The 26007-nt window shown below is 31.1% G+C and overlaps 1 protein-coding gene across 16 annotated transcripts in view; it reads left to right on the forward strand.

Annotated features, from left to right (window-relative positions):
- Positions 1-26007, forward strand: part of ADGRL2 (adhesion G protein-coupled receptor L2) — a 450339-nt gene that overhangs the window by 275695 nt on the left and 148637 nt on the right. The window contains exon 1 of one of the 16 annotated variants that reach the window (XM_016145383.2): positions 14478-15871. The exons of the other annotated variants lie outside the window; for them this stretch is intronic. The gene's annotated coding sequence lies outside the window, so the exon portion shown is untranslated. Of the gene's footprint in view, positions 1-14477; positions 15872-26007 lie in introns of those variants that run through there. 16 annotated transcript variants of the gene reach the window in all.

Consider the following 26007-nt stretch of genomic DNA (forward strand, 5'->3'; position numbering starts at 1 on the left):
CTAAATTAGTAGGGAAAAAATCAGTGGAGTATTTTGATTATTAAAATCTAACATGAATTTTGTTAATGTAGCTTCTATTGCTAGTGTAAGTTTAAGATTTCTGAGTGACTCAATTTTTTTGTGAGTTGTAATTAAATAAAAGTAATTCTGTTCAAATATTTTATCTCAAAAGTTTTGTATTTTATCAAAGAGTTAAACTAAAGTTTAGCTTAAAGTTGGTTTATTTTTAAAAATCTTTATAATGTATTTGCCAGTCCTTTTTTACAAATGCGAGATTCATTCTTTGAATTTCTTTTAACAACTGAGTATAATGAGTGACGAAACAAGTATTTGGGTCATTTGGGTTATTTCATGGAACAGATGGGTCAAGGGAGAACTATCTTCAGCTTTTGGAGAAGTACTGTTTTTATTTACTTAGCTTAAGATTTACTAAAACATATTTTAAGGTGAAAATGAATCTCAGAGAAGGTTTGGGAGATTTGTAAGCTCATATTTTTTATAGTTTTACCTTTGATGATTGGTTGATTTTGAATGTGAATTAATGCTATCCCTTCATTGGAGGAGGGATTTGTTAGAAAAAAACCTAAGGTGCAGACTGCCTTGTTTTTATTTTAATAGTGAATATTAACTCAAACAATATTGGAGGAAAATATTATTAATTGCCTAACATTTTGGGTCTTCAGTTTAATAGGATGATAATTTTTTCCAGATTGAGATATTTTTAGTGGCATTCAAATTGTATATCATTAGCCTGAAAGCATTTTATGATAGTTTATTTATCTGATCCCTTCAGTTGTCTAAAGTACTATCGAGGTAAAAAAAAAAAAAAAAGCCCACATTGGTGTAATTGCTATTATTGCACTTAAGTTGCTGATAACTAGTTTGCTTTGAATGCAGAGTGCTATAAAGAAAATGCATTATTCTTCAGAGCTATTAGTGATAATCTAAAAATTGTCTTGAAAACACTGCTCTTCATTTTACTTGTGGTGATCGTGAATTCAGCAAACCTCTAAAGGTGTAAATTGCAGTGAAAAGAAGATTTTTCAACATTTACATGACAAAATTGGACTACTTAGAGAAAAATTAATGTGTTGTAGAAGCACTTCAGCTGCCATTTTCAATCACTGTGGGTTACTATGTGTTGGCAACAGAAAACAAATTGAGGAATGCAGATAGCTCTGGGAGCAGGTAGTTGGGGAAATCAGAAAATTGAATCATGTGGGGTAGAACAAACCAATTACTTTAGGTTTTGACTTGAGAATTTCCAATAAATTTATTTTTTCCAGGCTTTTGATTCTCTGCTGTATTAATGGACTAACATCAAAGCAGACAACAAAACTTTCAAATGTTATAAAAACTAGTATAAACATAGGGATCTCACATGGAGTACTAGAAGTCTTAATTTAAGACAAGCAATTGGAGTTTTTATTGCTGCAATTTTCACAATCAGCAGAAACATTAACACCAAGCTTTTGGGCGTTTCCTTTCTTAAAATTAGCAAGAAGAGAGCTTTAGAACTAAGGTTTACTTAGATCTGTTTGATCATTATTGACGCTTTCTGTGTTTCATTAAGAGATTTAAAGTAACATTTTAATGTCTTAAATAATATCGGAATACGTGAGCTGAGATTGAGACGTTGGGAAGGTCAGGAGGTAACTAGAAACCTGTATATCATAGTAATAAAATGTTATTGCTTTATTTTCTATCACAATATTTATTTGACCTGACTTTAGTAAATAAATGTTCAAATAAGCTTATTGACAGGTCTAGTATGAGCTAAAGCGAGCGTTACAGTTTATTCTAAGGTATGGGCTTAACACACTTGTACCTACCTGGGAGAAATCTATTTTTGTTTTAATAAGAATCCATACCCCTTGCCCAATTGATATTTGAGAGCACAGATCAATTGTACTTAGATTCGTAATGAAACACAGTGTTGGAAATTTGAAAAATTTAGTGTTATATGAATTACTTTTTACAAAAAGTTTCTCCAAAGATCACTTTTCTCTTGATGTTCACTGTACTTGATTTTATGTCTTGAAGGACAGGTACACATTTGACATTTGGTTTTCTGTAGAAAAGGTTCATATAAAATTAAAGTGGGATTATTTTAAGCTAGTAAATTTTAGAAGTAAATTGCATAATTATAAAAAAAATTTATTTGCAGAAATGCCTGGCTAAAAAAGAGCACAAATTGATTATTTTGATCCAGCATTAAAAATAATAACTATAGCTTATTGACCTGAAAAGTACTAAAATCCTGTTTATGTTTTGTTCATATCAGTTCCTAAGGTAATTTGTTTAAATATTAGTTCGAGTTACCTAAATAGATAACTGTATTGTAACCATTTTCAAGAAAGATTAAAACATATTCTATTTTAAAGAGAGATTAAAACCATAGCTTAACTTCTCTCTTACATAACTCTAATTAGTCCATAGCCCCACCCAAATATTCATCTCTTCAAATAGTTCTTGATTAAAGGTTGAAAGGTTGAAAAGTATTTAATCACCAAGATTACTGTAATTAGACTTGATGTTATCAGAAGCATTGAGACTTTTTCTGAAATTCTTTTGCTATTCAACGTTGGTCAAGTAGTGACTATTATTATTTTTTAATGCTTTAAGAAAAAGGTTAACGAAATGTCTTATTTAATCTAGAGATAGTTAATTATTGGTATTAGAGAATTAGAGTCCTAAAATAATGACATTTTTCTTGACCCAGTGTGATAAGGTTTAAAGCAGTAACTATAACGAGAATCTGTAATTCCTAAATTTTATTCAGGACTTCAGTGTGATTTTTTACTTTACTATATAGGTCTTGTTAAGTATATGTTATAAACTGTGAACATCTCTTAATGGTTTTTGATATTTGCAGGTATTTTTTTTTTAAGTGGATCATTGTGTCATAAGAAAAGGTCCCAATCAACCAAAAACAGTTTAAAAAATCTTTGTAGGTCATTTATCTGATGGACTAAATGGAGGCAGTAACTTTCCAATATTCTTATCCAACAATTTTTTAAAAAATGATTTCTTAGGGAAAAACCTCTCATATTTTGCAAATAAAAATTATCTAAAAAATAAAAGGTAAATCGAATGAACGAACCAAGTGCTTAACACCTGCAAGTAAAATGCAGTTTACAGAAAAATGCCATTGATTGCTTTGGAAGCACGGAGCAAGTTTAAATATGATTTGTTTAATTACAACAAAAATGCAATTTTATGAGGTAGTATAGTTTGTCTTCGTAGAGGATTTTATGCATTGTCTGGTGGTAAGTAAAATCCCATCACAGTTGTATAAATTTGTTCAATTACCAGACAGGCTAAAAGAAAAAAAAAATCAATTTATGTTGAAAAGCAACAGAAATTAAATAACCTTGGTTAGTAGGAACTTGCCATCAGTGTCTAAATAGCTTAATAATAGCAAAAGTTACCATGTTTCACAGTATCAGGATATTGGTGCTTGTTTTAATATGCATACATCTTGTTTACTTGGTGACTTTTGTCATGTGAACTTTTTTTCCTTTTTCCTTTTCTTTTTATGGAAGCTGTTATATGACCTAGAAGGAACTGTTTCCACTTGCATATTCTCATTTGTTTTAGAGGTTTGTTTTTTTAGTTGATTTTCTGGATTTCTAAAATTTGCAATCAGTTGATATTTCAGATCAGCATAGTGAAATATCACTATAGTTAGCAGAGATAGGTCATTATCAGCAACAGAAACACATATTAGAAGTTTTTACTCTTGACTTGAATTATATGGAACTCTAAAACTTAAAAACTTGTGACGGTGAAGTGACATGGAATTTATCATTGCAGATAGCTGGACACCTGGTTATTACCTACCAACCACCTTGATTCATTCTGGCACCCAGATTTTCCAAAGTGCAGGAACAGGCACAACTGCTGCTTACAGCCACCCGACTGTTTTTAGGTCATGAAGTCAACTTCCTGGAATTTCTGGGGAAACCAGTTGAAAAGGGAGGACAAATGTCACTTTAAATAGAGATGTTTAAATCAGATTTCTGCCTGAGGGTAAAATTTAGGTCTGTTTTAGCCCGGATGTAATGTCTCCCTCTACAGAGCACAGCATTAATCACTACCTGACAGAACGTATGCTGAGCAAAATGAGCCCTTGTTGGTCTTGTCATTGATTTTTCCAATCTGTAAGAAGTACATTAAAAACATTAAAATTCACACACAGGGATTACACCTTAATCTCCGAATTTCAGTATTGAAATTAGTTGCCTTAAAAGAAGCATACTTAAAAGCTGAAAAATCTTTGGGAGACTTTTTTTTTTTTTTTTTAGAGAATAGACTCAATACTTTAATAAAAGTAGAAATAATATTAAAAAGCAGGCAAGTTAAGTAGTTAAGTAGAAGTTAACTTCTTGAAATAATGACCAAATTTTAATTCTGTTTTAAGATGCATTAAGTAACTTAAAAATTTCTTTTTATCTGATAATATAAAAAGAAATAAAAATGAACTTAGTTCTCAGCCATGAGGGATGGGAGAAGTTGTAAAGATGGTTAGCATTAGACTTAAATCAATTAAACACATTAGTTTGGTAGAGCAAGACCAGATACAACCTTGTGTCTTTTTCTGGAAAAAAAATCTTTAGCCATTGTAGTGAAGAAGAATGCACCATGAGGCTCTTAATAAAAGAAAAAGAATTTAGTTTTATTCCTTCAGTTATTAGTTAATCTTGAATTCCTGTCTTGGTCAAAATATATATGTATACACATGTACATAATAACTGTGCAAATTGTCTTTTCCTTTGTATATGTCAAAATTGACAGGTTATTGGCTAAAAATTAGTGCAAATATAAGTTTAAAATGTGAACTATGTATGATTGAGATAGCTGTTTTTAAACTGATTTTGAAAAATATATGACTTATTTAATCTCTGTTTTGTTCTCAAAGATCATTCCAGTCTTTTGGACCATGATATGCTTGTTCTATCCAAACTTTGCATCGTTTTGTAGGTATTTCACATCAGTCCACACCTCAGATTGTTGCTCTGGATTTAGATGACAGAATAATCTAACCCCAATTACTGTCAAAAATGGTTCTTGAGTGCTGGGGGCAAGCTGGGGGTAATCTTGCTTTTGACCGATGTTTTCCCTTGTAGAGGTTCGTCAATGGTGTATCTATAGAGAAAGCAAAAGAGAATTCTATTTCATTTATAATCTGAGTTCTGATTGTCATCATTTAATCTTAAAATTAAATACTATGACATTGATTCTCCATGCATCGGATGAATCATTACAAGATTTTAGATAGTGTCTTTAGTTGATATATTTCTGTTTTATGTAGATTATATTGATTTAATCAGTTTTCAATTACAATTTTTCATGACAATAATTTTGAAATGATTTTCTTTGTGTCTTTACTTTGAAGCAGAGTATTTCGATTTGGAATTAGTTCTTTATTCCCGTGGTGCCTTCCATATGGAAATTTTATTCCTCTGCATTAAAAGCCTACCATTATTTACTGTTTATTACTGTGGTTACTAATTAGAAGTTATAGAACACATTTTTATATGATATTTTATCCATTCATCTTTGTGTTCTTAATCTCAAAGTGCTTGTGGTGTATTTTAATTCTTAAAATCTGGCTTTTCTGTAGTTCTGTAGTTAACGTCCAACACGATTTGGAACACATTAATTTTGGTGATGTTGTAAGCTTATGCATTTGCATCCCAGTGATTGTACGTATTTTCATAGAATTTGACAAAAGTTTAATAGATTAAATGAAGAATTAATGCATTTTACATACATTGTTTTTCATTTTAAAAAAGATGGACGTAATTCTAAAACTACAATTTGTTTCATATGCATCAACAAAAATTATTTACTAAACTTATGATGTCCTTGACATTTTCATTTTTACTGACATTTAACTGTTTTCATTCTTTTCAAAGTTCTCTATTTTGTCATGAGAGAGATACTGTTTGGATATTTCGTGCTTCCTTTTGAGAACTGTATAGACGGTAATAGGGGCATTCTCCCCTTTGTTTTTTCTGCTGCAAATGCTGTGTGTTATACCCAGAGCCTTGATGGAAGCCACTTTTAATATTGTTGGTTTTAAACTAGGTCTGCAGCCTCAATATATAAAAATATAAGTGAAACAATTTTATTTTTTTAAGTAAAAACTCCCTAAAAACACTGCTTTTATAATTACCTTTTCCCTTAACCATGTTTCCATTAAATGGAAAAATATGACTGATACCTCTGCATATTTCTGTATGTTTTAGCATGAAAGTTAGTACATCTTTTATAATTTTCTGTTGTTTAATAAGGATATTAATTTTTTAAAAAATTGCTTTTATAAGCTTGTTAGTTCATTTATAGGTAAGTCAAACCAAATTTGCCTCAAATTTCTGCAAGGGGGACATCTTAAAAGAGGGGATGTCAAACATTGTTTTGCAACAATTTTCTTTGGTAATACATTGTCCCCAAGACCTTAAAATGGTTCTTAACTTTTTTTTTTTTTCTTCCTTGGCAGGGGTGTACCTTACCTCTGTTCACCTAGGGAAAGGAATATGACAGAGGGGAGTATGTAAACAAATCTAAAACAAATTCAGAAAAAAATATTACGGAGGGGTAAAGAACATTTTGCAAACAAAATCAGTTTCCTTTTTGTAATGAATTAATGAAAATAGGTTTATTTTTCACAAGTAAATACTCTCCAGCTTTAAGTTTTAGATTATTCCAAATATGTAGAAAATGTACTTGTTACTGCATTCATTTAAAATTTATCTTTCATCTTTTACTATAAATTGATCCCAAAATGCCTTTGATTGTTTACTTTGCAATCAGAAGATGCATCAGACAAACAGGTTGGACAGATAGGCTTTGTTTTGGGTGGTCTGTTATTTTAGGCTGGTGCTGTGTAAGCGAGGTAATGTTTTCTTTTCCTTGAAATACACCTTGTGAGATTAGCTCTTGGGTGACTGCGAAAAGTTAGTGTTTCTTGCCTGCTCAAGCTGCATTCTTAACCAAGATGAGGGATAAGAATAATCATGTTGAACCACAAATTTTCAAGAGCAAGTATTTTAATCAGATAATTGGTAAGGAGGAGGGAACAGTGCTAGATAACAGTATTTTTATACAATAATGACCTGCAACTGCCTACATGTTTTGAATATTTTTGCTAACCCTTGTTACTACCTGCAGAGGGAGCTTGTATATGAGATAAAATAATCAAGGAAGTATAAATTGGTAATTTCTCATTTGAAAATTATATTGTATCAACATATTTTTTATTTTCATTTGAGAAAAATTGTTCTAAGAAAAGCATTTGTGATTAGCCAATTATAGTGAAATTTAATATAATAAATGCCAGGTATTTATTATTTCCGATATTCATAGATTAACAAATGTCCTTTTTACCTTTTCTTAATTAGTAAAAATAACTTGAAAGATTATGAAGATAAATAATCAGATTCATTTTGAGCTTCTACTTTTTTATTGGCTGACTTGAGCTCTGGGAGGATGACTGCAGAGCCATGTCTTGCTTAAATAACTAATAATTGTTAAAAGAAATATTCAAATTTTAAAGAAAATGTTCTGGATTATGTAAAATTTATAAAACAATCACTAAGCAGTAGTAAGTTACATTTCTCTACCTTTAATTAACATCAAATTAGATGACTTTCATATGTTCTTTTCTTAAAAAAATGATCACTTTGGATTACTGACTTGTGCAATACTGTACTGACTAGTACAGTGAAATTTAAACTGGGAAACTATCAGTAGTACTTAAAACTGCTGACTTACTTGGAAAAAAGTGAATGCAGGCAAGATAGATAGTACTTGATTAAAAACAATTCTATTTATGAACGCTGTGTCACCTTAATTTCTAAGAAATCAAAAGCTGCATTCTCAGAAATACTTGAGAGTTTTGCGGTCAGGTGTTTTGATAATCGAGCTGGAAAAAAAGCCTTTAGGATCATTTGGATCATATTGGCAAAATTTTTCACCTTATGTGCTTATACTTGGTCAGGAACTTTAAGGCTGGGATATTATATTAAATTCTACTAAAATTATTTTTCACGTTTTGGTATAGTGAAGTTATTTCAGAATTTACTTGGAAAAAAAAGGTTTTCTACTTATGCATCTATGAAAAGAGATGTAATGGTTCATTTTTCCTTAGTTTCCAAGGAATGATATGATAAATGAAAATATTTACTTTGTATTTTAAGAGGCTTTGATTCTTAATGAAATCTATTGTTGTGGATTTATTATTTTATTAGCTATTCTTTACTAATATGAAAAGCCAGATTGTTATTGTTGCACAGAATGACCCTCTGAGTATGGAAACTTGTCTAATAAAGAGATTTATGGTACTGGCATGGGCTTTTATATAAGTATTACCCTGTCAGCATGGTCATGTATTATCTTAACAAGTCTATGCTACATTTATGCAGAGCATTTTCATATCAGGGTGAGACTGCTTGCAGCAGCAATTACACTTCAATAGGATTATGATGGTATGTTTCACAAAAGTATACAAATGCTCCTTTTCTATAGAATTATTGATAGGCATTCTGTATTGCCAACTTTGCGTTCTTAAAATGATAGAGATTTCTTATCATAGTTGGTCTAAATATAAAAGGCACAGGAAAGTGGAATCTAATATTACAGTTCATTATCCTTTTCTCTCAAATACCACACCTCCCTCCACAGTGAGGTAAGGGTTACTAGAGAATTCATTTCAGGAAAATTGTTACAATGGGAACAGTAACTGTCAGGGAGTGCATAACTTCTGTGAGGTTATTGGAAAGGCACAGCTAGGGTAAGTTCTACTGGTTCTGTCTTAAATTCGAAGGTAGACTACTGAGTAGTTTTTAAAATTAGTGAAGTTTGAATCCATTGCAAAGAAAATGTATTATTGAAAAGTTATTGTAAAAGTATTGTTATATTGGGGACATTTATAACAAGAAAGTTAATTGATCTGCAGCTTGTTTTAAAATAACCCTGATATTCTTTGTAAATAATCAAAGAAATTTTTATTAAATATTTTTGAGTAATCAAAATAATATGAATTATGGTATATCATTCTTTGCTCATTTGTATCTGTTGAGTAAATGTGTATGTATTAATTGTTGTTGCATCTGAGTAGATTTAAAAAAGCTGTATTATGAGCAGAATATAATATGAATGAAGAGTGATTCTACAGATAAGGGTAAAATATGTTATGAAAATAGATTTGAAATTATCTTTTTAAATATAAAAGTGGAAGTTTTTAGTTAAAAAAAGCTGATACATTTTTATACTCTTTGAACCAAGTGTCAGATATCCTAACATGTTAGCAGTTTGAAGGGAAGTTAACAAAACATGCAACTAAAAAATATCCAAAAATGTATATACCTATTTGAAGAGTCTGGAATGCAAAACTGAATCTGCATGTTTTAATAACTATGTTGGAAAAAATGGTTTTTAAATTGCCTTATTACCAGGATTTACAAATTAATGTTTTTATTTTAATTATAAAAGTCGATATATTAGTTTTCCTTGCTTTTTAAAAATATGTTTCAAAGGCATTCCTTTTTGTCTTTTTGATTTCATCAAACTAAATAACAAAGGTTTAGAAGACTACTTTTTATTACTTACACTTTAGTATGATTTTGTGGCATTCAAATGATGTTGCTAATTCAGAGCTGTACCGAAGAGTGAAATCTTAAAATCTTAGAATATCAAATTTCTGTTCATGTTAAAAAAGAATAAATTGTAGGGTATCACAAAATTTCTCCATAATTTAAATGTCACTGTATTATCTTTACATAAAAGTAAACACAACAATTAAGGAAATCTCTGAAATTAAAAATAATATTTTCTACTTCTGGATAATTTGTCTCATTTACATGATTTTCATATTTTAATATAAATATGATTAGTAAAACTGCATCTTTTGGGATTTATATTTTAAAAAAACCATTTAATCATTGCATTTTTGTGTAACTTTTTAAAAATGAGTTTATATTTAATGCTCATTAAATCAGATTATTGGTTCAAAAGCATTTTTTTGGAATCAATTGTAAGTCAAAACAGAAAGGCAATTGCTATTATCAGACACCCTAAATAACAAGTTAGTTTAGTTATAAGGAAATGGCTTAGCCCAGCATTTTACTATTTATGAGAGCATCGTAACAAATACTTTATGTCTTAGTAGTAATAACTGGCCCGCAATAGCTATTGGCTAATGCAAAAAGAACCTGGACCGTTGCAGTTATTTGAATTACACTTCAAGAAAATGTATGTTTTACCTCTTTGCCACGTGAGGTTCAGATAGCAACTGCAATGCATTAAAGTATTTAAGAATACATTTTAAAAGCACTTTTCTATCTTTGTGTTCTTTGCAAGAGTTTGAGGTTGATTCATGCTTATAAAATATTTTATAAAATGGATGACAATTATAAACTTGGTGGTCGATATAACTTTTATACTTTACCTATTTTAATGTAGTCACTTTTTTATTTTCTTACTAATTCCCTTGTACTGTGGTACAAAAATGTGAAGAAGTACATAAATTCTCCCAACATTTCAGCCTGGAAAACTATCATTGGTTTCATTAAGAATAGATGTCTTTTAAAACAATTATTAGTCTGTTAATAATATTACATGGTAAAAAAATTTAGAGACTAATCTTAAGTATCTTAGAATTCATATTTTCTAGAGTTGTGCTTTTCAAAAACATTTAGAATTGATTCTTAATGGTCTGAGTATTCCTAAAAAATTGCAGAGTAAGAATTAGAGCTCTTTAGAACCATACTAAATCGAATAGCCTGTAAAGTAACCATTGCTTAAGTATTCTAAGGATATTGAGAACCTTGTAGATTACATACACTAATAGCCTCATTTCTCTATATTGCCTGTTAATTCTGTGGAAATCAAGAGGAGTAAATCCACAAGGTTGCAGTTAAATCACAGTGTTAACTTTTAATTGAAAATAAACTAAAAAATAGCTTTAATTTGTTAGCTTACTTTATTAAAAATCGATTTTGTCTGTTTATTAGTCATTACGAACTCATGTATTTATAAATTTGATATCAGATTTTTTTGCACTGTTCTTATGAACATCTTTTCAATATCTTGTATATTGTTTTATAATTTTTGCTATTTCTACTGATAGCATGTTTTCTTTAGATATTTTAATAATTTGAAGTTACTTATTTCTAAAATGATGGCTGAGGGCCTTCTCTTTTAAAAAAGAAATCACATCTTTCACTTGACTTCCCAAGGAAAGCTGCTGTTTATCTTCCTAAAAAGAGCCAAGATATAAATTTAGGGATTAGTATCATTGTGAACATTTTTTATTTAATGCGGAATGATATGGTGGTAGTCTTCAGAGCGTTTCAGTATGACTTAATATATATTAAGCTCTCAATGGGCTATTTGCCATACTTTCATGTTTGGCATTATTCATCTCTTATAAAAGATGTTTTTAATATTTGGTCAAATAATCAATTATTTATTATAACACAAGCAACCTTTTTATAATTGTCTGCTCTTATTCAACCTACAAAATAGAAATTTTATTTCATGTACTTTTTTCTCAGGTAAAACATAGAAATTTTTCATTGAAGTGTGTCAGGTGACAAACTGAGGAATGTATATATACATATGTATGGGCAACTACATAGCACAAATTATGCCTGTGATTGGCCTGCTGTCCTACTTTGTTTTATTTATATTCGTTTCAACCAAAATGTGGTAAAGCAAATATATGTATTAGTTCTTGGCTGGATTTATCATTGTCTTGATCTCATTTTTTTGAAATGAGATCTGAAAATAGGGCTCTCTTTGTTACCTAAACATATAAATTATTGCATTATGTATCAGACGTAAGTATCACTTAAGTGATTTTTCTCTTCTTATCTCCTTTTCTATTAGAATCTAAGATGTAGATAAATTTTTGTGGTAATTTAATTGCTTTAATTTGTCAACTTTAATTTATTGCATAAAAGATATTTTAAAGTAAAAAAGTGTATGCAACCATGTTTAAAGATAGACTTTTAGATAGAGAACTATAACACGTATCAATTTAAGTAGTTGAAAGTTAAACTAAAAAATACTAGGTAGAGTTCCAGGAAACAGTATATAAATTTGGCTAGTTAAAATTTTCATTAACACTGCTTATAAAGGTTAAATTTTGAATAGTATCACTGTACCTCTCTGAATTTTTAAAGCTCCATTTAATCTATTTGAATATTAATTCCTTATTAAAACATCAATATTTTATATCATTTTAACATGCAGTTAAAAATCGATGAAATTTAGGAGTTTAACATCCAGGTTAAATTTTTTTAAATCACCTCTCACAATGGTATATAGAAACAGCTGTAAAGGCAGGACATCAGTCTGTTTTTATTGTTGTTACAAGATTAATGGAGAGATTGAAAAAAATTTTAACAATGCAATGGAAATTAGAAGCTTCCTTTCTTTAATAGTGAGCTTTCTTTATATGGACTTTGAGCTTTATTGATTCTGCACAAGCACAGCAGATCAATAAATCTAGAACAGCACAGTTTTTGGTTTAATATATATAAATATTACAAGTTTTAGAAAATAGAAAATCGTTCTTAATTCTAACTGTAACAATCAGTATTTTGCCTTTATCTTTGGTTGTTTAACTGCATGGCAGATGTTCCCGTCTTTGGAATTAATTTACATTCAAGAGTTTATTAATACATCTAAAACTACTTAAGCCGACTTTTCATTTATAGGGACATTGAAAGGATACAACTAAGATCATAAAGGTATATTTGAATGGAGTCAGTCTTAATTTTTGGCAGCCTTGTCACCCTTCTATTTTGTGTAATCTGTAGTTTTCTCTCAGCCAGACAATAACCACCAAGCCAGTATGATTCAGTTTTTGCCATTAACCCTACCTCTCTCAGTTTTGATACACTGTATTAAGATGCATGCACAGTACTAGAAAATTATTACTATATGTAAGAATTCTTTTGAGAGTCCCAATAAAATAAAAATCATATGCAAATTATTTTTTGAAAATCTGTTATTTCATATGTGGGACATTTTCTAAAAGTACATTATACTTTTCTGTATTTCAGAGCAAGCATTCCCAACAATGTTGCATGTGTATAAATGACAGGTGAGGACTTGGATTAACTTTACTAATTCACAGCATTTATAATGCCTTGGATTTTACTTTCAAGATGTTATTTTTGGTTTCCTACCGTGCCACAGAGGTTATTATGGCAGCACATGTGGCTTTAAAAACATGACAGAACTTCTAGCACTGTTTGCCAAAATTGCCAGACCAAAAGTATGCATTTGCTGGCATTGGTCTTAAAATCTGTATTTTAAAATATTGATTACATTTTGCCCTTTACAAGAACAATTTTATCTATAAGCACATTTAATCTAGTTATCCATTAACTTCTAGGCTTTAATTCTAGTCATTTTAGATGAATAGCCATTTATTAAGGCCCTGCCTGGCAAAATGTACTGTAGAAGTACTGTGTTCTCTAGGTGCTTATAATCTCAGAAGAGAAACACATTTTCATAAATAATTATAATATAAAGTATACTTTAATGACATGCCAAGATGAAATGTAGAGGAAAGGTTGTGGAAATACAGGGTAGCTCAAGTGTATTCAAAATGAGTAAGTAATGTGGCAAAGAGACCCCATATTTGTAGATTTGAAGGGAGAGGGGAATTTTGTCAGATGAAGGATTTTTGAGGAAGACAGGTTAGAGATAAAGGCAGTGAAAATGAGGCAGAAAATGATGCCTTAAAGAGTATGTATGGAAAGTATGACAAGCATAGGCAGTGGAAAGAGATGAAACTAGGATACTAGTTTAGGACATGTTATTAAAGAGCCTAATCTGCTAAGATTAGATTTTATTATGCGTACTATAAAAGTTGTTAATATTTGTTGACTGAGAAAGCAAATAAATTTAATTTGCTAACTCTCAGAATGGTATAACCACTAAACTAGAGTGGGGAAATACTGGAGGAAATAGAAAACCTAATTGGAAGGTATATAATGGTCAAGGTGAGAGGCGATGGCAGTAAACATATGGGAAGATTTTTGTAAGGATGGGAGAGAATTTGGTGACTAAATGAATGTGGGATATAGGAAGACCCTAGGAATCAAAACCTAGGTTCTAGACAGATTGTTCATTCTTGCCCTTAGCCTCCTTGAAGGCCAGGGACAGGGAGCGAGCCCATTTTTCTGACAATATTTTGAGGTGCACGCATTAAACCAAAAGAAAACCAGCTGCGCCCAAGATTGTGTCAGGTTGATAGGTATATTTTTAATGTGATGTTCGCAAAAAAAAAAAAAAAAAAAAAAAAAAAAAAAAATTTGCTTTATAAATCTTTCAAAAAAACATCGAGCATATACCTATGTATGTTTATAAATGATTATTCATGTATTTTAAAGTGCTGATTAAAGTGAAAATTTTATGTGAATTTAAGGCTGTAAGATTTAGGTTTTTTGTTTGTTTATTTGTATTTGAAGTTTCTATATTATAAAGTAACCAAGACTGTAAAAGTCAGTTACTATAATCTGGTTAGAGAGAATCTTTATTTGTGAAAGAATATTTTGTAAGGATTAGACCTGTTGAGATGTTCTCTTTGTTCAAGGTCATTTTCATGACATCCTTAACAGCTCTTTAACCAACTTATTTGTTATTCTTAGGTTTCTTTAGATGCTAGCCTCTTTTCTGAAAGTTTAGGAGTCGGAGGCTTTAAAAAAAATTTATGGCAGTTTACTGTGGCTTTCTCTCTTGGTATCATGAACTTATACATTGATTCTGTTGGTACACAGGAAATTTCCCAGGTACATCTTGTTCATTATAAGAATAATGAAAGTATTTCCTCAATAGATTTTCAGTTATTTAGACTTGCGATAACTTTTAGGTTTTATAGCAGATCCTTCGTATCTGGCTAATTATGGGTAACGAGGCTGAACAACAACTAAAAGTACCTATCAGCACCTATCAACAGTGATTAACTCAGAGTAGGCACTCAGTATATTTTTTTGAACAATTATTATGGTAAGGAAGATCACAGTAACTTGCTCTAGAACCTCACTAGTTTCATAGTCCTGTCATGGATGTAGGAATGATAAAGGTAATAATGAAACAACTGATTTTTTTTTCCCCATGCTAATCCAAAAGTTTTTATTGCTTCCATATGATAATGTGCATGATGCTTTTATCATATTGCTTAATAGAGCCGCGTAGATGGAAAGCTCTTAGTAAATGCTTATTATTATTGATGTGGACTAAATTTGGTTCACATTGGTTTACATATTTAAGTGGCTTATGTCTTTTAGAATTCATCTTCACTCTATATTTGTTCCATTTTTTTCTGTAGTTTTTGTTTGAGAGATTCTTCCTCCTTTTCTCAATTATGCTTAGAATTTTCTAGTATTTTTTTTACAGGGTTTCTGTTATCATTGCTCTTTTCTTTAGATGTAAATCAGTGACTGACCTGACTCACCTTTGTCAAAGTGGATGTTCCGATATTGAAAACAGGAAATGTTGATCTTTTCCCATCCACCTGGAAATCTCAGTATTTTCTGCTTCTACTTTTACTATGTGATTAAGCAAAGAGGATATAGTTTTCTTCATTTTGCTTTTATAATTGATGCCTGATTGAATTACCATATGGAAAACATGCAAGTAAGATTCTTTTTTGTAGTTCTTCTCCCTTAATCATAGCTCCATATCCCTTTCCTCAGATCATCTCAAAGATTAGGATTCTCCCATGTATTACCAACTTTAAAAGGAAGTCAGAAGAGGATACTTGTCAGCACATGTCCTAATATGAAGGCTGACTTCTTTTTCTGACTGGTGATGGATCAGTTATGTTGAAGACGTAGATTTGCATAAGGTAATCAACATGAATTAAAGGGAGATTAACTAAATATGGTTGTTGATACTGTAGTGTGAATTTTATTTAGTTGGTTAAGGAAACCATAATATTATAGAAATGTTTAAAAAGACATTTTTAATGGTGATAAGATAAATTATGTAAAGAACTTTCAGCAAAATATTTTAATAAATCCATGATATAACCATTTAGTCACTTAGCAAACAAACAATAGCATTTACTATCTCATATAAACTTTTAGCAAAGGTGGCTCAAGTTTTAGCATCAGGGACATTTTCTAGTATTCCAGGAGCCTTTCTTCCAAATTCCTTTCTTCAGTGGGTAGATATCACAGGTGGATTATCTTCGCCTTTGCTTTGTGAAATGGTAGCTTTTTTGGAGGGAGGTGGTGGTCGTTTGCCTTCCAAAATGTCTTCTAGTGACATATTAAAATCCGATTAAAATCTCATTGTGTTCTTGCAGTCACAGCAGATGACCACTATAAATTGCATTGTATGAAACTGAATGGTAACTATGGTTTGATGTAAAGTATTAATAAGATCTAAATCTATACATCGTAGCTGTAGGGTTTCAAGATTTTAGTTTAATGAAATGTCAGAACAATTTCTTATATTTAGTTTGATGAGCGTTATGTGAGAAACGTGTCTTTCTAAATTAGGACAGACATATATATTACATTATTGACAGAGTCTAATGATTAAAACCTGTTAAATTTCATATTTAACATTCAGATATCTTTCTGTAAACAAGCTGCTGTTTTATTGTCAGTATTGTTTAATTCATATGTTAAAGTGATTAAATTGCAAATTCTGGTCTGAGAAAGGAATTTAGACGTCACCATGGTTTTTCAACAGCCTCAGTAAGTCATAAATACTAAAGAAAACCAAACAAACCTAAAACACAAAATTATAGTGCTGCATGCATTATAGGCAATATCAGATGGCTGAAGATTAATTCCCAGTGTGAAATTTACTGTTTTTTCATATAGAGTGTGAGACATAAGCCCAAGATTGGTATTGGAATGCTAATGTCAGCCTCATAATTTCGGAGAAAAGAGATGTGAATTTCAACTTATTCGTTCTCTGTTTTGAATAGTGATAAAAGTATTGTACCCATATGTTGTCCTCTATTTAAAAATGTTCACTCTGTAGAGGAATTTTACTGTTGGAAATAGTGTTTTCTCAGAATCAAAATATTGATAGCAAAATCTGTAAGCGTGGAAGCCTACTTGACAAAAATTTTTGCAATAGTAATTATCTTGTAATTTTAGTGTACTTTGAAAATAAACATCAAATTTGTTTATTTCCCTGAACCTCTTTTTATTTAAAATCAAATTTATCAGGTTTTTAAAATATAATTTTATATAAGTTCATGTTTTATAATACTTTTAAAAAGTTTTAAATTATTTTTAATATTTTAAATTATAAGTTGTTTTTGTAGACACTATTAAATGTTCAAATATTTTCAAGAGATTATTCTGTTGGAATTTAGTTGGCCCTGAGTTGCAGGTTTTGTTTCCTACTAATTGTGGACCTGTCTGCTTCCTTACTCTTAGAATGAGGAGGCTCAGTTTTTAAAACCGAGGTTTTTAAAACCCTTCCTTGAGAGGGGTTTATTTGACTCTTATAAATGGTAAAAATTATAATGTATTTTATGCCAAACAGTGGTAAGTTAAACTTCCTGAAAGATAGCCATTTTTATTTTTTTGTGTTTTAAATGGGCATTTCTCAATATTTAATTAAACATTTAATTAAAAAAATTGAAGTATGAAAAAAATTCCTTGAAAATGTATTCTAGGCGATATCTTAAGTTTTTTTCTAGTTTTTAAAAAAATATGTTTCAATTTTACACTTCAGTTTCTGAATTCCATTCACTTTTCTTTATCCTTTCTGTTATTTATGTTTGCTACTTCCTATAGTTTATTCATTCAGTCCCTTCCTCTCACTCTCTTCTTCCTATTTACCTACCTTCCTTTCTGTCAAATACATTTCTTATGTGCTTTTTGCAAGGCATTATGCAAGAGTACCTGGCGCTGAGGGTATAGATGTGAAAGCCATGGTTTCTGTTCAGTTTGCTCACAAGAATTTGAAAATCATACTTCAGATACTTTGTGATAGTGCTAGGCACATTATACTTTGGACACAGTGGCAGTTTTCCCCTGGCGTGTGTGGTAGAGATTTAGGGAAGGGGAAGGACTATATAGTCAGGTGGTGGGCCTACACTGAGTTTTGGAAAAGGAATTGTAGTTGGCCAAGGAACAGGTGGCAGAGGGATTCCAGGCAGAAGGAACAGCATACGTATGCCAAGAAAGTTACAGAGATGAGAGTAAGCCTCTTACGGTCCAAAAACCAAATTACCTCAAGCTTAGATGTTAACTAAAAAAGAAATACATTAAAAATTACTATAATTTTCCAGAAATTTGGTCAATTTATTATATATTCACTGTATTCATCACCAGGATGTTACACTACTCATCAGGATCAAGATTGAAGTGATGAGCAAAAGCCATGGTCCATATGGAGCACTTACTCTCTTAATTACATTAAAGTAATTTGTAATGTTATTTGCCACCTTGGCCCATTTCCTTATCTTCTGCATCATTCTATTGCTTGTAATATCAGTCTCAGTGCCTTGAACTAAATGTCCTGAAAAATTTTTTTGCTTTGTTTTAAAGAGAGATATGTAGAAGAAAGATAAATATTGAAGATTTTGACAAAAGAGATTTTAAAAATAGTTCAAAGCTTAGTTGAAGAGGAATCATAAGGTAACCCAATAACAACTATCATACAATTAATGCATAGATAATCACCATAAGAATTTGTGGAAGGAAAGGTTTTTTTCCAGCTTGAGGTGGTCAGATTGGCTTTTTGGGATGGGTGGTTTTTAAACCTATCAAGTCTCTGTAGAATTTTTGGAAAGAAGGGAAATACTTTTATTGTGGGTAAAAAAAATCTTAAGAAAAAGTCAGTTTGAAAGACATATTTAGAATTACTGAGCAAAAAAGTTTGACAGAAGCAAAGGGTTAGATTAAGTATTTTTCAAGTTAGTTCTCTGGGGTATTTTTCCCCAGTTTTGCTTTTTACTACCTTTTAAAAAATTTTTATTTTTATTTTTACTTTTTTTTACGCTTTCTCTATGTACTATGCATCCCCCAATTGTAATTTTTCTGTTGTTAAAATAGAGATACTACGTTTGTTGTGGTAATTACAATGAGATAATGATATATGTACTTGTGGGAAAAATATAAGATCAGTCAGTTTGGAGATCTGCCTTTGTGAAGTCACAACCCCAAGTATTTTTGTCTTATATATAAAGTGATCTCTAGGATTGGTTCCAGTTTTGCACATTTTTATGGTTTAGAATGAAATTAGGAAGATTAGTCTAATGGAGGTTGGCAAGCTGGATGGACGGTGAGAAATCAGCCATGAGAGTTTTGCAGAAGTTTAGAAAGAGGTTAGTGTGGAGGGAGTGAAAGGAATGAGACGGGATTAAGACATTTCAGAGAAAGAATCAATAAAACAGTGAGTGAATGTACACCACCTTAACATAAAGTACCTTTTCTACTAGCAAAGCTATATTTTACCCAGACTTAAAATGAATAATGCTCCAGAGGATTCTTGGTTATAAAAACTATAGTTAGAGACAGAGCTAATTTCATTTGTGTGTGTTTAGATCTACATGCACACTCATGCACATTCAGCAAGCTTGGTTCAAAGAAAATCTATTACTTTATAGGAGATGTGATTTTTTTCTTTTACCATTTCACATTAATGTTTTTCTTTGTTATTTTAAGTCACCAATTGAATATGTGTATAATTCACACTTAATCAGTATATTGGTCTAGAAGGTTTTCTAGGAGTCTAATAATAGAGTAGAGGCTTCTTTAATACATATGACTATATAAAACATTATTAATGTTAACAGATGTTGCACTTTAATCCCCTAGAATGATTGTTTGGTACCAGCAGGAGATTTATTAAGCCTGAATTGTGTGAAATTGTGTGTGCATAAGCTGCTACTTAGATTGTAAAAACGCTATTGAAACTGTTAAAATTTTAGTTATAATTGGCAGAGAAATATTAACTGTGCTAAAAGAAGTATGTGTGTATGGTTGGCCCATGTGCTTTAACCTTTTTATCATTTATCTTCTTGTATTAATGTCACTGAATTATTAATTCATGAGCCAGGGTGGGAAGTGTGAAGGCACTATTTAAATATGTGTGGCAAATTTATCCTTATCGCTAGAGACATGAAAAAAAGTCATTTTGTGTTATCTGTAAAATGGAAAGGACATTTTAAAATTTCATTTACAGTAATCCACTTCACTTCCAGTAAAACACCTAGATTATTACTACCATAATACAATGCTCTTATTAAAAATTTGTAACCTTCTCCACTCTTTTGTTTTATATGTAAAATTGATAGAAAAGTTTAGCCTTCATGTATTTTCATGTGATACCTATTAATCGTAGCTTAGAAATGTTATTCTGTGGTATGTTACAGCATGACTGTTTAATTTTAAGAAACATTAGATCACAGAAAATAAAAATATTTACTGTAATAGTAATAAAGTGTTTTGATTGGGGAGAGTCATGATGTAGGGAATTGAAAAGCTCCAGAAATACTTATTTATAAGAAATGTGTGCATTTATTGTGACTTCATAATTTTTTGATTGGTGATTTTGGCCTTGTAGAATTTTAGCTTTATAGCGGACATTCAACAAATTAGAATTCAGTTTTCTGTTAAATACAGTGTGGAACTGGGCTGTATCCAGTATTTCACATGGATGAGTAGCAATGGTGACAGAAGCTTCAGGAGTTTGAAGCCACTTTTACCAAGTTTTTTGAAACCCTCACACTAATGGTAGAATACCTCAGGGGTCTTGTCCAAACATCGTTACGTTTTCAGTCTTCTGTTACTGACTGTTTAGATTGGTTTTACATTCTTTCCTGCCAAACAAAGTAGTAAGATAGGTTATTGGGTAACGTCCTTTATTTTCTTTTCTGGAGTTTCTCCCTAAACACTCTAAGCTGTACATATGAGTCTGTTACACATATACTGAAACCCTAACTTGTTTTAGTTAGTATAATGCTGCTTTATTTTGTTTTTCTCATTCTAGCATAGTTAATTTAACTTTACATTAGCATTTAAATTAATTTCTTAAAATAACAGACTAAAGTTGATTTGATTATTTTGGCAGACATTGGTGGTTATTGGTCAGTTCATTACTTGACTGAACTGCATTCATTTCTTTATCTTGTGTCTGTTCCTCTAGAGCGGGGATTGGCAAACTAACCCTGACGGGCTGTTTTCATAGTCAAGTTTACTGGAACACAGCCATGCTCATTCATTACCCATTGTCTGTGACGGGTTTTGTGTTACAATGACAGAGTTGTATAGTGGTGACAGACTGTATGGTTCTTAAAGCCTAAAATATTTACTGTCTAGTTCTTTATAGAAAAAGTTTACTGATCCTTGCTCTCTAATACCAGTCTGCATAATTTCTTGCCTCTCATCTTTCCAAACATATGGAATACTATTTATAGTTTTTAGCTTAAGAGATTTGAAGAATCACTAGTTATTATCATTGTTCATTATTCATATTAAGCATAATTTTAAGCTTTTCTTTATTTGTGGGGTAGTAACATGGGATATATTTTCCTCAGTTTTCTGAGTTGAAATTTTTTAAAATCATTGAAACATTGCAAAAAATAACATTAGTCTTTTAACAAATAAGAGAGTCTAGGCAAATAATTCAATGCTTGGATAATTCAATTCAGTTTTTCTCAGGCTTTTAATAACCTTTGTTACTTTTTATTAAACATCATTTTTTTATAACGTCACTACTTTAATGTTGTTTGAAATTTTAAGAGATTAATAAATTATATTTTCAAGTTGAAAAACCCTTTTGTAAAAATCACATAGCACCTCCTCCACTCACTATTGAGAAGTTAAGTCGCACTAACATGTAAAACTTGATATATTTTAATTTTTTAATGAATTAAATGAAGGTTTTGTTTTTAATTTTTTAATATTTCACAACTATTCAAAATGACTCAGTCATTACTGTTTCTTATAGTTCTGTCCATGAATATTTCTCTTGCCTTCCCATTTGTCTCCTAATGCTCTCTATCGGAATCAGCCATGCCAACCACATAGACACTCTGCCACTGGAAAAGTCTGTTCTTTTCATTCACTTAGACTACACCTTTATTTCTAATAATGTTAACTTAATTTCGAGAAATAATTGACATATTTCTCTTCTGTACAGCTCAATAAAATGCTGTTATACTGAGTGTTGCTTGTAGATACAAGTATGTATGGTATGGAATGTAAGCCTTGATGGAGATTGGTCCTGGCTAAGGCACAGGAATTTCCTCTTCCTGGAAGAAGGCCGCAGTGTCATCTTGCTTTTTGATTAGATGTAGTTTTCTCACAGAGGCAGAGTGTGCAATATGTGAGCTGAATAAGCCTCAGATTGTTATATTATGGCCACCGATGTAATAATCTGTAAGTAGGTTTAAAAAAATTTTTGGAAATAGTAACTTCTTTACATGTAATTTTAAAATTAAATGTATTAGGATCATCGCTGAGACATTTTGATAGAAGAGATAAGCCCATCATGAAACATAATGCAGTAGCCCCTAAAAAGCTTTCTTAAGGTCACTTTAGATGGATTTAGAACCATAAACCTGTAATTGGAGTTATAGGGAAAATAATGGACTAGTAGATTTATTGTATATTTCTACCCGTGTATATAATTGTTGAACTTGAAGCGTAGATGTTTGTGAATTTTCCAAACCCTTACAGTGGTAGGTTAAGCTGATATTCTAGAGAGTGCTCTTGATTTCAGTCTTGGACTCTTTTCATCAGGATGTCATTAGCTGATTTAGGTACACATCTCAAGGGAAACACAGGTCCAGAAACTGTTTTTATTTCTTTTCTCTCATTATTTTTGTACAAATTCATTTATTACCTTTAAGTCTTTGGGAATTTAGCAGTTATTCATATTTGGGGGTCTTCGTGATTTCCTTGTGTATTTCATTCTTAGAAGATTATTAATTTTTTGAAGGTGTCAAGCATATTTTAATCTGTTTTATAATCCTTTAGAACCTAACACAGGAACAATTAACATATAAGAAAAATAATAAGCAAAGAAGTAACACTCATTTCAGTACTCAATATCAAAACACTCATTTCAGTAGTCAATGTAATCACTAGATATTCATTGACTTAAACTGACAAACATGCAATTATGTTAATATCTATTTTAGAAGTAAGAATTGCAAGTTTAAATGACACTATGTATGTGGACATAGTTTGTAAATGAATTCTATCATTTATTACAAAAGGCAATGTGCTATATACTTAAAATTTTCAACTTCTTATTGAAAATTTCTTATAGTTAATTTTTTTTGTATTTATTTTTAAGATCACTTGACATATTTTGCTCAGATTACCTCATTACTTCTAAGAAACCTTTGGTGATGATATTGGTGATTTAATATACAACAGATCCTGGGTCATTATTATTTCATTTAGTGGTTGTATATATAGACCAAGAGGGAACATGAATATTGATTGATTCAGGGAATGGCTAGTAAAAATGATACATGAATAAAGGATCCAGTGCAGTGAGCCAAAGATAAGATTTGATCTTTGGAGCAACAGTGGATTTTTTTCTTTTCTATTTGCCTGAACAGTGATTAGTTCATTCATTAGGTGCAATCAGTGATTAGGTGACAATTCTTGACTTCATGTCTCATCATCACAAGAAGAAGGGTGAGTAAAGTACAATATGATATTTTGTGAGAGATCACATTCACAGAAATTTTTATGATTCATAAATCAAACTTTATCGTAGGTGGTATGTATATGTAAGAAAAAACGTAGTATATATAGTACTATTCCAAGTTTCAGGCCTCCATTGGGTTGAGGGGAATCTTAGAACATATTCCTCTGCGGATAAAGGGGACTACTATAAATAGCTTTGATTGAAATTCAGGCTCTGCCACCTGCTAGTGGCGTTACTTTTTCTTTCTAAACCTCATATTTCTGACCTTTATAATATTGACATCATAAGGATTAATGATATGTGTCTAATATAGTATTTCACACATAATAGGCACTCAGGAAATATTTTTAGCCATAGTACCCAAAAAACTGCATGAGAATTCCAGAGTATGGGAAAGTTAAAGGGCAATATAATGTCTTAGAGCTGGAGAGGACTGCCATTTAAAAATAGCTCTCCCTTTCCCCTAAGTGTGGAAAAAAACTAACTTGTTGTAGGTATGTTATAATTTTAATAATAAATAACATTTTAAACAAATGAATTTTTGAGTTGTTTTTTGGTAGACAATTTCGGGGGATGCTATCAAGTTTTCATGGTATAGAAGGTAATATTTTGAACTAGGCAGGTAGCTTTTTAAAGTTTATTTTCAGTCATAAAATGTTCCCTACATTGGTTTGAAATGACTGCCATTTGTTTTTATTATTTCAACTGGAAGGATTTTAATGAAGAGAATGGCAGACTGCCCTGCACTGTGCCTCTAGTGTCCACAGCTACCAGCCTCTTTTGCATGCTCAGCAAGACTCCTAGATATTACTGCAGTAACAGATGTAATTTACTAGGAGCATTCCTGAATTTCCTGAACTCTTTTCCTTTCTGCTCCTCCACTAAACCCTCTCATAGAAGAATTTATTTCTTCCAACAAAGAAATTTCAATAAAGGGTAAGATCAATAATGAATGGTAAAGGGACTTTAGCATAAATAGTTCGATTACACTACGCTAGACTTGATAACCAGTGTCTGCAGAAATGAAACGGATAAAGAGGGTGGCGACTGGTGGTTGGCCACATGGTTTTAAAATCTCTATCTTCATTTCCAGCCCCCAACTCTGTACTCATGAGGTAAAGAAAATAAGCAAATGCAAAGAACATTGAATGTCTGGAGCTAAAAAAGGCTTTCAAATTAGTGATAGCAAAGGTTTTGCTTAGACAACTTACTGAAAGAAAACTCCTAAGGGAGTTGATGCTTTCTCCTGTGTTAATAAGGAGGGGAAATTCTGGCCTGTTAGGAGCGCACATAAGAAGATATTTCTGAAAAATGAACACCCTGATGAAGCTTAGCTAAGTTGAAATGCAACTATTTTTTTTTCCATTTTCTAAGCCTTTGCATCGAGACAGAGTGGGATTGATATTATTTTTGTTGTAGTTTTGATAAAACATAGAAAAGCAGCTTCCTTTTGCTAGTAAATTCTGTCCTATCATGAATATGATTTTTATAGCACAAATAAGATCAGAAACACTGACTTTGCACAGCTATTTTTAGCTTTCATTCAGAGTTGACATACATTTAGTGCATAGAGTTTTAGGCATACCCAAAGCATTAATGTTTCATTTTATACAGCATCAGTGGATAATAACAAGGAGGAGTATCTTTGGTAGGCCTAATGTTTAGATGGCTCGTCCCTTTCCCTGTTCTCACACTTATGGTTTTGGATTTAATATCCATTGTCCACAGCAGTTCAGTGTCCATGAATAGAAATCAAAGATAAAGCTTTAGATATGAATCTTTATGGTGGCTTTGCTCTTAATAGAATATCAACCTTAGTTAACTACTTCTGGACGATTTTAAATGATCTTTTCTTCTCATTAATTTGAAGCCTTTTTATATTCTTCTTTCATTGGTGTTTAACAAATGGTTTTTATTTTTTCTATTTTTGCTAAATATAAGGTTAAATGTGATTTCCTGGTAATGTTACATAAATTCACGATAATAAAACTGATTAGTGGTGTTTTCTTAATTTTTCTGACAATTTAAGGCACGGGATGTTTGTTTAATGTATGTCATAAATATATGCAGGTTACTGTCTAAAAGACTACAGCTAACTGAACGTTTTAAATAATGTATAAAATATCAAGAACTGTTAGGATATAAACAGTGCTGCGGCATATTCCTGGAAGTCATTGTTCAGCTTTGGAAGGTTTAGGAGTAATGATGCATTAATTGACTTTTTACATGACAGAGTAATAGGATACTTAGTTCAAAAAAAAAAAAAAATCTTGACAGAGGCTTGGTAGAAAAATGGCATATGTGGTTTATAGAAATGAGATTAGGTTGAAATTGTTTGAA

The sequence above is a fragment of the Rousettus aegyptiacus genome, unplaced genomic scaffold (assembly GCF_014176215.1).
Source record: "Rousettus aegyptiacus isolate mRouAeg1 unplaced genomic scaffold, mRouAeg1.p scaffold_m13_p_1, whole genome shotgun sequence".
In the NCBI taxonomy this organism is placed as follows: Eukaryota; Metazoa; Chordata; class Mammalia; order Chiroptera; family Pteropodidae; genus Rousettus; species Rousettus aegyptiacus.